This window comes from Saimiri boliviensis, chromosome 19 (assembly GCF_048565385.1).
Source record: "Saimiri boliviensis isolate mSaiBol1 chromosome 19, mSaiBol1.pri, whole genome shotgun sequence".
Lineage (NCBI taxonomy): Eukaryota > Metazoa > Chordata > Mammalia > Primates > Cebidae > Saimiri > Saimiri boliviensis.
The window spans coordinates 9,421,489-9,435,365 of NC_133467.1; the positions used below are offsets into that span (position 1 = coordinate 9,421,489).

Sequence of the window (13,877 nt, forward strand, 5' to 3'; positions counted from 1 at the left end):
TCTATCGTGTTCCAGGGCATGGCTGCCCAAACATGATCCCATCCTCTCGCTGATCACCCTCTAGCCATAAAGTTAACACTCCCCAAATGTGTTCAGAACTCCCAAAAATGTGTTTCTTCGGCACAGTATATTGTGTATAACGAGAGCTCACTTACATTTGTACAATGAATGAATGAGTTTTTCTACTTTTATTCACTTTATCAGGTTTTTCTCTCTGTGTCAAATGGTATTTCCAGGTCTCCCTTTTTTTCCTCTCCCACTACAAATTCCTGCTCTATTATATCATCTCTTAAGCAATATTTGAAGGGAGATGGTATAACAGAAAGAACAAGGATTCTACAATTAGACCTCTCTGATTCAAACCCTGACAATATCACCTTATCAAGTCATGCAATGTCTATGACTCCCAGTTTTCCATCTGTAAAATGAAAGTAACGCCCCTAATATATAGCATTGTTGTGAGAGAAAACAGGTATGTCTAAGGTTCCTGCTATGCTTTTGTGTCAAGCCTCTACTCAGTGTGCAATCAATGCTAATTTCCTTCCTTTTCTCAGGACCCAACTTAAATTCCTGCTCTTCTGAGAAGTCTGTCTGCTTACCCGCTTAGAGTTTATCTGTACTGTAGCATGGGAGCACTTCCCCAGTCTCTGAATGCCTCTATGCGGAAACAAATCTACAGTTGAGAAACCTTAGACATTATAGAGAAAATAAGACAGGAAACTGAGGGCCGGGCGCGGTGGCTCAAGCCTGTAATCCTAGCACTTTGGGAGGCCGAGGCGGGTGGATCACGAGGTCAAGAGATCGAGACCATCCTGGTCAACATGGTGAAACCCCGTCTACTAAAAATACAAAAAATTAGCTGGGCATGGTGGCACGTGCCTGTAATCCCAGCTACTCAGGAGGCTGAGGCAGGAGAATTGCCTGAACCCAGGGGGCGGAGGTTGCGGTGAGCCGAGATCGCGCCATTGCACTCCAGCCTGGGTAACAAGAGTGAAACTCTGTCTCACAAAAAAAAAAAAAAAAAAAAAAAGGTAGGAAACTGAGGGCATTGTTCAGCCTGAACTGTTTGGTTTTTTTTTTGTTTGTTTGTTTTTTTGAGACGGAGTTTCGCTCTTGTTACCCAGGCTGCAGTGCAATGCCGCGATCTCGGCTCACCGCCGCCTCCGCCCCCTGGGTTCAGGCAATTCTCCTGCCTCAGCCTCCTGCGTAGCTGGGATTACAGGCACGCGCCACCATGCCCAGCTAATTTTTTGTATTTTTAGTAGAGACGGGGTTTCACCATGTTGACCAGGATGGTCTCGATCTCTTAACCTCGTGATCCGCCCGCCTCGGCCTCCCAAAGAGCTGGGATTACAGGCATGAGCCACCGCGCCCGGCTTAGGCCTGAACTGTTTTAAGTTCAGTAAAATAAAACCATAACCCAACTTGCTAGATAAAAACACTATCAGTGATATTTATGGATCTTAAATGAGCAATTATGCCTACTCTAGTATTATTTTTCATTTACCACTCCTTGCTCATGAGAAGATTTCTGAAGAGTTCCTTGCCTTGTAATTTATAAAGCTGCTTGTAAATCCACTTCACTTTCAGGCAAATATTCCACACACTGCCAGAAGCTTGTTTTATCTACAGCCAAATATTCAATGCCTATCTGATTTTATGGGTCCCATTATTGACTCCTGTGTCTCAAGTTTCAACATAGTCTCCAAAACAAAGAAGCACATAGGGCTTGAGAGGAAAAGTAGCTTTCAGTAGTCTCTAATAAAGCACTGTCTATTGCTAGTGGGCAGTCTACAACCCACTTTCAGTGCTCAAGATAATGCAGTTTTCCTGGGTCTGTGATAATCCCAGGCTTAAAGATTTCCTAACTTCCGAAGCCCAAGGCTGCAGCCTGAAAATTGAACTTTTTTCAGCCTCCTTTATCAGCTTCTTCCAGCTTTATGGACAAAAACACTAGTCCCTGTGAATTAATCTTTTTGTTTTTTCCTTCTCTACACGGTCTGATGTCAAATCAACGTGGCTTGATCGAGGCCCCACAGGAGTCACCACAATTGGGTGGAATCATGGAGAGAAGGGCAGTGCCTCCAGGTACCCTAATCTCCTCTCCCTTAACCTATCTTTCACTGACAGACGTGGTCCTCTTTCGGAGGATACCAATAAAAATGTGATACACAAGAATTTTAAAAATACAATTCTGGACCGAAGCATTAACAACTCTGTGCAGTATTCTGCTTCCTGACAGAGAACGACAAAAACCATTTTGTAAAAGACATCTACATCTGCCCACCACAATCCTTCCTGCCTTTTAGTGAACTTATATGGGACCATCATTCACTGTTTCATATGCTTGTGGAACAATTCATGCTATCCAGGCAGAAATTTCTATAGATTTTTCTGTACTTTCTCCAATGAACACAAAAAGTAACTTTTCACGTCAAGACGTATCTTCTTCTTTTGAATCATTCAACAAACACTGAGTTCTGACATACTGCAGAGATCAAGATAGACAATGTCTTTTTTTCTCATGGTGCTTAAGTGTCAGGACAGGTCACGGACAATAAACAAGTACAGTTAGCCCTCCATATCCAGGGGTTCCATATCCTTGGAGTCAACCAAGCTCAGATCAAAAATATTCAGGAAAAAATGGATGGTTGCATCTATACTGATCACGCGCAGACTCTTTTTCTGTCATTATTTCCCAAACAACACTGCGTAACAACTATTTACACAGCAGTTTCATTGTCTTAGGTTGATAATTAATCCACAGATAATTGCAAGTGTGCAGGTTATATGCCAGCACTCCACCAGTTTATATGAGGGGCTTGAGCATCTGTGGATTTTGGTATCTAAGGCAGATTCTGGAACCAATCTCCCACAGATGCTAGGATACTGAGGGATGGCTATAAGCACTTAATTGCAGATAATGATAAGTGCTGTGAAGAAAATGAGGCAGGAAGATGTGTGTGTGAGAGAGTATGAAGTGGGTATACAGGAAATTAGTGCAGATGAGGTCATCAAGGAAGGCCTCTCTGAAGAGGTGACAAGTAGCCAAGACCTGAATACTGAGAAGCAAGCATGCATATTCCAGACAGAGGAAACAGTGAATATGAAGTCTTCAGGTAGGAACAAGACCAAGAAACTCCTGCCCTGGGAGAGCTCACTGTTTTATCTGCTCCTTCATGACTTTATAAACTTTATACATAAATCCTGTTAACCTTAATCTTTGTGGACAAAATAATGCAAATCTCATCTATGAGTTTCTAGTGCTTTTGGTTCTTTCTGGCACATTCCTACCAGGGTGAGCTGCAGACCCCCAGGAATACCTGTTGATGATTAACACCCACAGAAGATGAAAAACAGATTTTGCTGGTTGGTCAGCCATAAAATCTTAAGGAAAGCTGCAGGAGATTTAGCACAATCCTTAGGTAGCTGGGCCGTTCATTTCTGTATAACTCTTACCTTACCCAGTCCCTCACCCATCTTACCCGTCCCCAGGAACATAATAGCTGTGCTTACCTTACCTTTCGTAATCTGTGGGAAGTCAATAGTTAACAACGGGGGATTGTCTTTCACGTTGCTTTATGCTGAAATACGCCTAAGACTCTTGGATGTCATTTAGAAAAAGCTCTAAAATTTAACCTGATAAAGTAATAATTTACAAAAAGACAAGCTTTGATAGACATTCCTGATGAGGCTGCACTCCAGGCTTAAAAAGCATTGTAAACAGTTATGAATGCAAACATATGGTTAGATAAAAGAAACAGTTCTGTTTGATAGCAGATAGGGTGACTATACTTAGCAACAATGTTATGTATATTTCAAAGCAACTAGAAGAGAGGACTTGAAATGATACCCATACATAAAAATGATACTCAAGGTGATGGATACCACAATTACCCTGATTTGATCGTTACATACTCTTTACATGTAAAAAACACTCACCCCATAAATATGTAAATTAATATCAATAAAAGGGGGAAAACACCACAAAATAGAAGTACATCATATTCCATCTTAGTGATATTACATCTTCACATTAAGAATGGATATGTTTTCTTTACATGCAATTCATTCATTATTCACACAGATGAATTCATCGGGCCTAAATACACCAGTGTCTTAGACTTTTTCCCTAACCCAGTATAAACTGCCACATTCCCAAGGTTATGGGAGCTGCCTTGCTAACACTAGGGTGTGATAACTACAGAGATCAAGCGTTAGCAAGGCAGCTCCCATGACCCTGTCACTCACTGGTACATGTAACTCTGGAGAATGGTAAGATCTTGCACTTGGATGTTTACAGAAAGCTATCATAGCCTCTCACTGAAGACATTTTTTAAATACTCTGGAAGTCCGTGCTGTCCTAAATTGATGCAATCTACTCCTTTCTGTCCTGAAGCTTAAGCTAATGTTCAATCCTGGAGACATTTTACTTCTATGATGATATAATTAAGTGCCAAACATAGTCAAGAGAACTAAATTCCAGTCCTAGATTCCATTCTTCACTCAACAAACACATAATATGTATATATATTATGCACCAGACGACTTTGTCCCACTGACAGGTTTTATTCACTAAATTGCTTTATGCCCCAGTTTTCGTATCTGTACATATCTCTATAAAAAGATCACTTACAGCTGGGCGCAGTGGCTCACACTTTTAATCCTGCACTTTGGGAGGCCGAGGCAGGAAGATCACAAGGTCAGGAGTTCAAGACCAGCCTGTCCAATATGGTGAAACCCTGTTTCTACTAAAAAATACAAAAATTAGCTGGGCATGGTGGCATGTGCCTGTAGTCCCAGCTACTCAGGAGGCTGAGGCAGGAGAATCGCTTGAACCCAGGAGGTGGAGGTTACAGTGAGCTGAGATCATGCCACTGTACTCCAGCCTAGGCAACAGAGTGAGACTGTCTCAAAAAGAAAAAGAAAAAGAAAAAGAAAAAGGCAGTTCCCAGATAATCTCTAAGGTCTTTTGCCGTTCTAAATACCATTACTTCCAAATCCAATTCTAATTTCCATATTGTTTCTGAATCATACTTGTTTCAAAGTAAACTGAATTTGTCTTATGGAAATTTCCCATTAAAATATAGGTAAATACTGGTTATTTCTCCTAAAGCATTAATATAATTTCACTGGTTGGGAGAAAAAAACATAACAATATTTTTGGAATTCAGATGAATATTTTCAAGAATGATCAACAAAGAAATCAGTTTATATATCCATACACACACACACACACACACACACACACACACACACACACAGAGTGACCATCCATATTCATAAGTTCCACATCTGTGGATAAACTAAGAAACTGGTACACTCTGGAATTTCGATATCCTGGTGATAGGGGTTCCTGCAAACAATTGTCTGAGGATATGGAAGGCTTCACTGTATATATATTCACAAGTGTTAGAAAACAATATATGTTACAAATGTCTTAGAACCAGTTTCCCTAAGCAAAAAGAGAAGTGTATGAAAACATACTTACGTTTTGAAAGTATACATATATTTTGCTGGTCACCTTGTATATTCTTTCTCAAGACTAATTTGACAATATGTAACAAGGATCATAAAACTGGTTGTGTAGATTAATTATAAGAATAATCTTAATTCTTCATTCTTCGTATTTTTTTTTTAGTTATGGTATAATGTAATTTTTTAAATTTTACTTTAAGTTCTGGGATACATGTGCAGAACGTGCAGGTTTGCTACATAGGTGTACATGTGCCATGGTGGTTTGCCGCACTCATCAACCCATCATCTAGGTTTTAAGCCCTCCATGCATTATTAGGTATTTGTCCTAATGCTCTCCTTCCCCTCCCCTCTGACAGGCCCCGGTGTGTGACGTCCCCTGCCTGTGTCCATGTGTTTTCATTGTTCAACTCCCTCCTATGAGTGAGAACATGCATGTTTGGTTTTCTGTTCCTCTGTCAGTTTGCTAGGATGATGGTCTCCAGTTTCATCCATGTCCCTGCAAAGGACATGAACTCATTCTTTCTTATGGCTGCATAGTATTCCATGGTGTACATGTGCCACATTTTCTTTATCCAGTCTATCATTGATGGGCATTTGGGTTGGTTCCAAGTCTTTGCTATTTTAAATAGTGCTGCAATAAACGTTTGTGCATGTGTCCGTATAGTAGAATGATTTATAATTCTTTGAGTATATAACCAGTAATGCAATTGCTGGGTCAAATGGAATTTCTATTTCTAGATCCTCGAGGAATCCTCACACTGCCTTCCACAATGGTTGAACAAATTTACACTACCACAAACAGTGTAAAAGGGTTCCTATTTCTCCACATCCTCTCCAGCATCTGTTGTTTCCTGACTTTTTAATGATCGCCATTATAACTGGTGTGAGATGGTATCTCATTGTGGTATTGACTTGCATTTCTCTAATGACCAGTGATGATAAGCCTTTTTTCATATGTTTGTTGGCCACATAAATGTCTTCTTTTGAGTGTCTGTTCATATCCTTTGCCCACTTTTTGATGGTTTTTTTTTTCTTGTAAATTTGTTTAAGTTCCTTATAGATTCTGGGTATTAGACATTTGTCAGATGGATAGTTTGCAAAAATTTTCTTCCATTCTGTAGATTGACTGTTCACTCTGATGATGGTTTCTTTGGCTGTGCAGAAGCCCTTTAGTTTAATTAGATCCCATTTGTCAATTTTGGCTTTTGTTGCAATTTTAGTCATGAAGTCTTTGCCCACGCCTATGTCCTGAATGGTATTGCCTAAGTTTCCTTCTAGGGTTTTTATGGTTTTAGGTTTTATGTTTAAGTCATTAATCCATTTGAGTTAATTTTTGTATAAGGTGTAAGGAAAGGGTCCAGTTTCAGTTCTCCGCATATAGCTGGTCAGTTTCCCCAGCACCATTTGTTAAACAGGGAATCCTTCTCCATTGCTTGTTTTTGTTAGGTTTGTCAAAGATCAGATGTTTGTAGATGTGTGGTGTTATTTCCAAGGCCTCTGTTCTGTTCCATTGGTCTGTATCTCTGTTTTCGTACCAGTACCATGCTGTTTTGGTTACTGTAGACTTACAGTATAGTTTGAAGTCAGGTAGCAAGATGCCTCCAGCTTTGTTCTTTTTGCTTAGGATTGTCTTGGCTATACAGGCTCTTTTTTGGATCCATATAAAATTTAAAGTAGTTTTTTTACAGTTCAGTGAAGAAAGTCAATGGTAGCTTGATGAGAATAGCAGTGAATCTATCAATTACTTTGAACAGTATGGCTAATTTCATGATACTGATTCTTCCTGACTCACCCATGTAACTTACTTTGGCCAATGAGCTTTCTCTCTTTTCAGTCAGTCATAACCATGAGAACACACACACCTCAGCCTGATGAGTGAATGAGAGAGACACATGGAGGAAAACCAAGCCATTCCAGCAGGGCCCAGTGGCTTACGAGTTAAGAAAATGGAGCTGGGAGTCCAGGAAGGCTGAAGCAGCTAGAATCTGAAGGCAAAAATACCAAGAGAGAATACTGCAAATCTGCAGAGTGTCCCTCTCAAGTCTGTGCAGCACCTGACAAGTAATTATCAGCACATGTGTGTGAGGAAACTACCCATTGTTTAGGAAACAACCACTTACTCCCCAAAACAATTAGAAAAGATCATCCCTAGAACTCACACAGAGCCAGAAACAGTTCTTGTTCCCACTAGATAAGTGAAAAACTTCGTAATTCATGAGGTATCAGATAGCATGATTGGAAGGGCATGGCCTGTGTAATGAGTCGAAATCAACCCTGGACGAGATACTGCTCTGCTCTCACCTAGCAAAACTTAAAAGCAAAACAGAAAGCATCAACCTATTTCCAAGTAACTTAACTTTGCCCTAAAACAAATCTCAAGAATATTTATAGAAATACAAAAATATCCAGTTCCCAACAAGGTAAAACTCATCATTTCTGCATCCAGTGAAAACTTACCAGGTACATTAGTTTGCTAGGGCTGGTGTAACAATGTACCACAAACTGGGTGACATTTATTGTGTCACAACTCTGGATGCCAAAAGGTCGAGGTGTTGTCAGGGTTGGTTTCTTCTGAGGAATCGAGGGAAGCAAGGAAGGCTCTACCACAAATTTTTGTCAGGCTGCTGGAATTGGGGTAGGAAGAAAATAGAATGGGGCCAAAGAAGCCATTGGGACAGAAATGAAATTCAATTTTTTAAATAATCTATGCCTTTTAGGAGAGAATGTGAAGGTGCTCAGCAAGACACACAATAATGCAATTAAAATGTAAATGGGAAGGAAAGCCATGAATATCTGGAGGAAGTAAATATGTTAACCGTAAGTGCTAACTTGGTCACTACAATCATTAATAAACATGGCTTGGAGCTTCCCGGCAGCTGTAGCCAAAGGGGAAACACAATTTGTAAGAAATTGTGCTTTGTGTTAGGGAGAAAAAAAATTATTAATGCATAAATACTCACTGCTTTCCTCTACCCTTTCCCTAGGTGTCTTTAAATCTTACTTCTCTCACTCAGGCTTTTGATAGACCCTGGGGTTGCTGAGGCGGAACCAAGAATATACACAGAGATGGCTGGGCACAGAGGTTCGCACCTGTAATCCCAGCACTTTGGGAGGCCGAGGCAGGTGGATTTGGGAGTGCTGAATCACTCGAGGTCAGGAGTTCGAGACCAGCCTGGCCAACATGGTGAAACCCCCTCTCTACTAAAAATACAAAAATTAGCTAGGCATGGTGGTGTGTGCCTGTAATCCCAGCTACTGGGGGCTGAGGCAGGAGGACTGCTTGAACCTGGGAGGCGGAGGTTGCAGTGAGCCAAGATTGTGCCACTGCACTCCAGCCTGGTCAACAGGGCGAGGCTCCCTCTCAAAAAAAAAAAAAAAAAAAAAAAAAAAAGAATATATTCGAGTGAGGAAACTCAGGTGTTCTATGTCACTGTCCGAAGGAGGAATCATACATTTTGGTACCCAAAAAGAGAAAGTAGGTTACCCCTTTCAAAGCATATATAAATCCTTACTCCATCATTTTACAAAGGATAAAGGCTTTATTTACCTTTGTCAATGAGCAGATAAGCAAGGGCTCTTCTGCAAGACTATAAATAATCAGGAGCCAAAATGGTGAAATGCTGAAATCATCATCTGCAAATTAGCAGTGGCTATTTTTATGTCAGGTTTTGATTTTAGGAGAAAGGAAAATTATATTCCAATCCACTTCCTCGGAACAGCTGTAATCAGCAGATGATGGAGATGACAAAACTCAAGTAATTAAACTTCTTTCTCATTTAAAAATCTATCCAACAGCAAAAACAAAAAAGATATCAGTGGATTTTTACTTTTGACTCCCAGAAAGTGTTCCATCTCTAAACAGACTATCATTAATTTGTATAATATATATGATTAGGCAAACAAACAAAAAAGGAAGGAAGGAAGGAATCAATATAATTACCTTCGAAGAGAATGTTTTGTAACTTACTTGTTTCTTTTATGGCCTTGATATATAGAAAGATATGTGACTATGGAATGTCAGTCTATCTCGTTTCTCTCACACATTACTGTTAAGTCCTGCAGAATACAAGTTGGCATTGGAACAATATGTTCCGTTGTGCTTCATTAAGAGACTGAACCCATTATTAGATTTCTGAGTTCTTTTGCTGGTCCTTTGGCAAATAGGTAAATAAATTGCTGGAGAAAGTCCTCATCAGTCATCTGTTCATTAAAGAAATATTTATGGACCCTACTAAGACCCAACAAGATTCTATTAGGTGAACAAAACAGACTAAAATCCCTGCCTTCCTGGAGTGTACATCCCAGTGGAGGAAGAGGGTAAAACAATCAAAAAGAGAGTTAAGTCATACGGCGATGAGAATGGAAGAACGGGGTGGAGGAGAGGGCACTAGGGAGGTGGTAGCAGTTCTAAAGGGTGCGAAAAGGTCTCCACGAGAGGATGACTTTGACATTTGAGCAAACATCCAAAAGGTGTGAGAAAGAGAGGCACGGGAGTAACTGCAGAAAGAGCCTCCCAGACAGAGGGAGCAGGGCTGGCAGGGCTGAGGAACGGCAAGGAGGTCAGTGCAGCAGAGCAGAGCAGTCTAGGACATGCGTGCGATGAGTCGAGCCAGGGAGGTGAGGGACAGAAGAGGGCAGATTGCGGGGGGGCACTGTTAGAACTTCGACTTTCTCTCTGAGACAGATGGGAAGTCACACAGAGGCTGAACTAAGGAGAAGCATAAAATGGCACATAAATTTTAAGTTATTGGATGGCCACGGTGTTGAGCGTAGACTACAGAGGATCAAGGGGAGGAACAGGAGGCTCTGCAGGAAGCTGCTGCAGTTATCCAAGCAAGAGAGGACTGGCTCAGACAAAGGGGCTGCAGCACCCACGGTGAAAAGACCCCTGCAGATGACGTCCCACCCAGCCATCCATGGGATTAACAGATGCCACGAGTGGAGTCATATTTTCTTGGAAAAGATTTTCTTAAAAAATAGTCATTGTTGGCCGGGTACGGTGGCTCACGCCTGTAATCCCAGCACTTTGGAAGGCCGAGGGGATGAATCACCTAAGGTCAGGAGTTCAAGACCAGCCTGGACAACATGGTGAAACCCCATCTTTACTAAAAAAAAAAAAAAAAAAAAAAAGAAAAGAAAAAAAAAAGAAAGAAAGGAAAAAAATGAGCTGGGTATGGCAGTGAGTACCTGTAATCCCAGTTAGTCAGGAAGCTGAGGCAGTAGAATTGCTTGAACCCAGGAGGTGGAGGTTGCAGTGAGCCAAGATCATACCACTGCACTCCAGCCTGTGTGATAGAGTAAGCCGCTGTCTGAAAATATACAAATATATATTAATTATCTTTAATAAAATTACAGAATTTTTTTGAAAGTCAACATTTACAAATGGGAAACTGGTATTAAGGGGTTATTGCTAATGAAATTAGAACCTCAGCAATACCTCTATTTTTAAGGGCTGAGGTTTATTTGTTGAAGTTTCTATTTAGGTAACAATTAAATAAGAATTTTCATTGACTTCTACACTTACTGTGGAAACTCTTTCTTACACATAATTGGCTAACTTCCCTACCTTTGTAAATGTTATATAGAGAGTAAAATTAAATTAACTCGATGTTTGATGATTGAAGTTTTGCATTACCTAAGAATCCTACTTCTCCTCAATAATTCATATTAAACAGATGTTTGGATAAAGATGTAAAAGATACATGAGATAGACCTGAATTTATACTGAATCACAAAATACACTCTGGATATTTGATTATTTATTTAAAATACCTTATATGCTTGGTTTCTTGTTATTGTACAGTTTTCTTCTAAGAGTAGATTACAATGAACTCTAGTTAATGGAATCACAGACAATCAAAATGTGTTTTTTTCCCCTGCGATTGCAGCATTTGAGGACCATCAATTTGCTAACTCTACAGATCACAGATGATTATGACACATTCCAAATAAACATTGAAATTTATCATCTTGTTTCTGAAATAAACATACTATAATACTGAACTCAATCACATTGTTCAAAATATAGATCCAAACACCCCCTTTCATGGTAAGCCTGTACTTCTATCGCCTCCCCTGCTGTTCTCACTCCAGCAACATTTTTCTGGCCTGACAGGACCGTTAACCAGATTTTCCAGCCAAGAATTATTTATATCCTCCTGTGCGCTTCAGTGAAACTAATTTGAGTTGTCCTTCTTTTTCACTGGCTTCTCAATAAATCTTGCTGGTAGTTTAAACAGAAATATCATCGAGTCAGGCTAGATTGTGGCAAAAATTACCATTGTTAAGCCCAGAGCTTGAGTGGTAAAAGAAAAAAGGAACTGGAAAATATCAGGCAAGAACTTTTTGATAAACATGAGGCACAACAGAAAATATGCAAAACTTCACAACGTATGCATAAGAAAAAAATTCCGAAGGGATGATGCAGACATAGGGTATTAGTTTTCTAGGCTGCCATAACAAAATACTGCAGACTGGGTGGTTTCAACCAGTGGTCCTCAGCCTTTTAGGCACCAGGGACCGGTTTCCTGGAAGACAGTTTTTCCACAGCTCAGGGGTGGGGGACGGTTTGCGGGTGATTCAAACGCGTTGCATTTATTGTGCACTTCATTTGCATTATTATATTGTAACATGTAAGGAAATAACCATACAACTCACCACAATGTAGAATCAATGGGAGCCCTGAGCTTGTTTTCCTGCAACTAGATGGTCCCACCTGGGGGTGATGGGAGACAGTGACAGATCATCAGGCATTAGATTCTCATAAGGAGCACACAGCCCAGGTCCCTCACATGCGTAGTTGACAACAGGGTTTGTTCTCCTATGAGAATCTAATGCCGCCACTCATCTGACAGGAGGCGGGGCTTAGGCAGTAATGCAAGCAGTCGGGAGTGGCTGTACCCACAGTTGATGCTCTCCGACCACCAGCCTCCTGCTGTGTGGCCCAGTTCCCCACAGGCCACTATCAGTCCGTAACCTGGGGGCTGTAGACCCTGGCTTAAACAATGGTAGTTCATTTTCTCACAGTCCTGGAGGCTAGACATCTGAGACCAAGCTGTCAACAGGGCTGGTTTCTCCCGAGGTCTCTCTCCTGGACTTCTGGATGGTCATCTTCAGGTCCGCTTTGTGTGTCTGTCTTTCCCCCACCATGTGTCTGCATCTACATTTCTTCCTTTCCTTGGCTGTCTTCCCCCTGCGTCGCTTCACATGGAGTACTCTGTGTAGGCACATCTGTCTCCAAATTTCCCCTTTTATAAGGACTCCAATCATAGTGAATTACAGCCCACCCTAATGACCTCATTTTGTCTCTTTAAAGCCCCTATCTCTAAATACAGTCACATTCTGAGATACTGGGAGTCAGGACGTCATCAGATGAATTGAGGGGCAATAGAATTCAGCTCATAAAACACACCAGTCTTCCCAAAGACTTCCCTGGCATTGTTACTTGTTAACTGTTTGATGAACTATGATTTTTGATAGTTTGAACACCAAAAATATGCTAAGCCCAGGATACAGCATTTGGCATACTTACTCTGTATGTGCAGAGTGGCCACAAAGCCTGTGTGACTTGCCAAAGCCGTGGTAGACAGGAAAGTGGCTGGAGATGCTGGAATCTAGTATGCTTTCTGTTCAGCTCTGCCTTCAAGGAGTAGTCATTAGTCAGCCTCGGTATGTGTCTGATGGAGAATGTTTCTTTACCAAGTGCCCCAACATTTTGCATAATTCAAGGAGCCAGGTAGAAAGAATTGCTTTGTGTTTCCTGAAAGACACTTAAAACAGAAAGAGACATCCCTCTGAGCTTTATTTTTCCAACTAACACTTCAGCTTCCATCTTGGGCCATAGATATGGAGTCCAGATTCAAATCAGGGCTAACACCAGACAGGCATTCATGGTGGCCATCGCTAATTATTTATGACTCTCATGAGCCTGGACGTGACTTCATAATCTTTCTCAACACAGCCACTACCAATCCACTGGGGTTGACACATGATGTAAAATTTATTCAGCATCTTTGGTCCAAACATACTAGGCTGCCAGAAGCCTCTGTCCATAAGCTGTCCCTTCAGCCAAGGATTACCAAACTAATTAGTCTTAATTCTTGACTGGCTGAGCTGGAATTGGTCTCTGTGTTAATGAAAACCATTCTAAAAATACTGGTCCAGGCAGGGGTGAATCTGGTTTTTGTGGAGGCTGAAGCATAAAATTTGGAGAAGGAATGTCTCTTTTAATGAAAAAAGTGAAAAACTGTAAATTAGAATTTCTAGAGCTTCTCCTGGGGCCTTGGAAGAGTTCCAGGCAAGTGAGAGGCCTAAAGCTTAAGTTTCATTAGCTTCAAACCCACTGTATCTGTCCCTGCCCCCCCGCAACACACACACAACCTGCCTCAAAACCAAAACTC

The 13,877-nt window shown here is 40.9% G+C and overlaps 1 protein-coding gene across 1 annotated transcript in view; it reads right to left on the minus strand.

Moving 5' to 3' along the window:
• Positions 1 to 13,403, minus strand: part of HMCN1 (hemicentin 1) — a 677,492-nt gene extending 664,089 nt beyond the window's left edge. Inside the window, exon 1 of the mRNA XM_074389731.1 lies at positions 13,010 to 13,403. The gene's annotated coding sequence lies outside the window, so the exon portion shown is untranslated. The remainder of the gene's footprint in view (positions 1 to 13,009) is intronic.
• Positions 13,404 to 13,877: the final 474 nt, after the last annotated feature.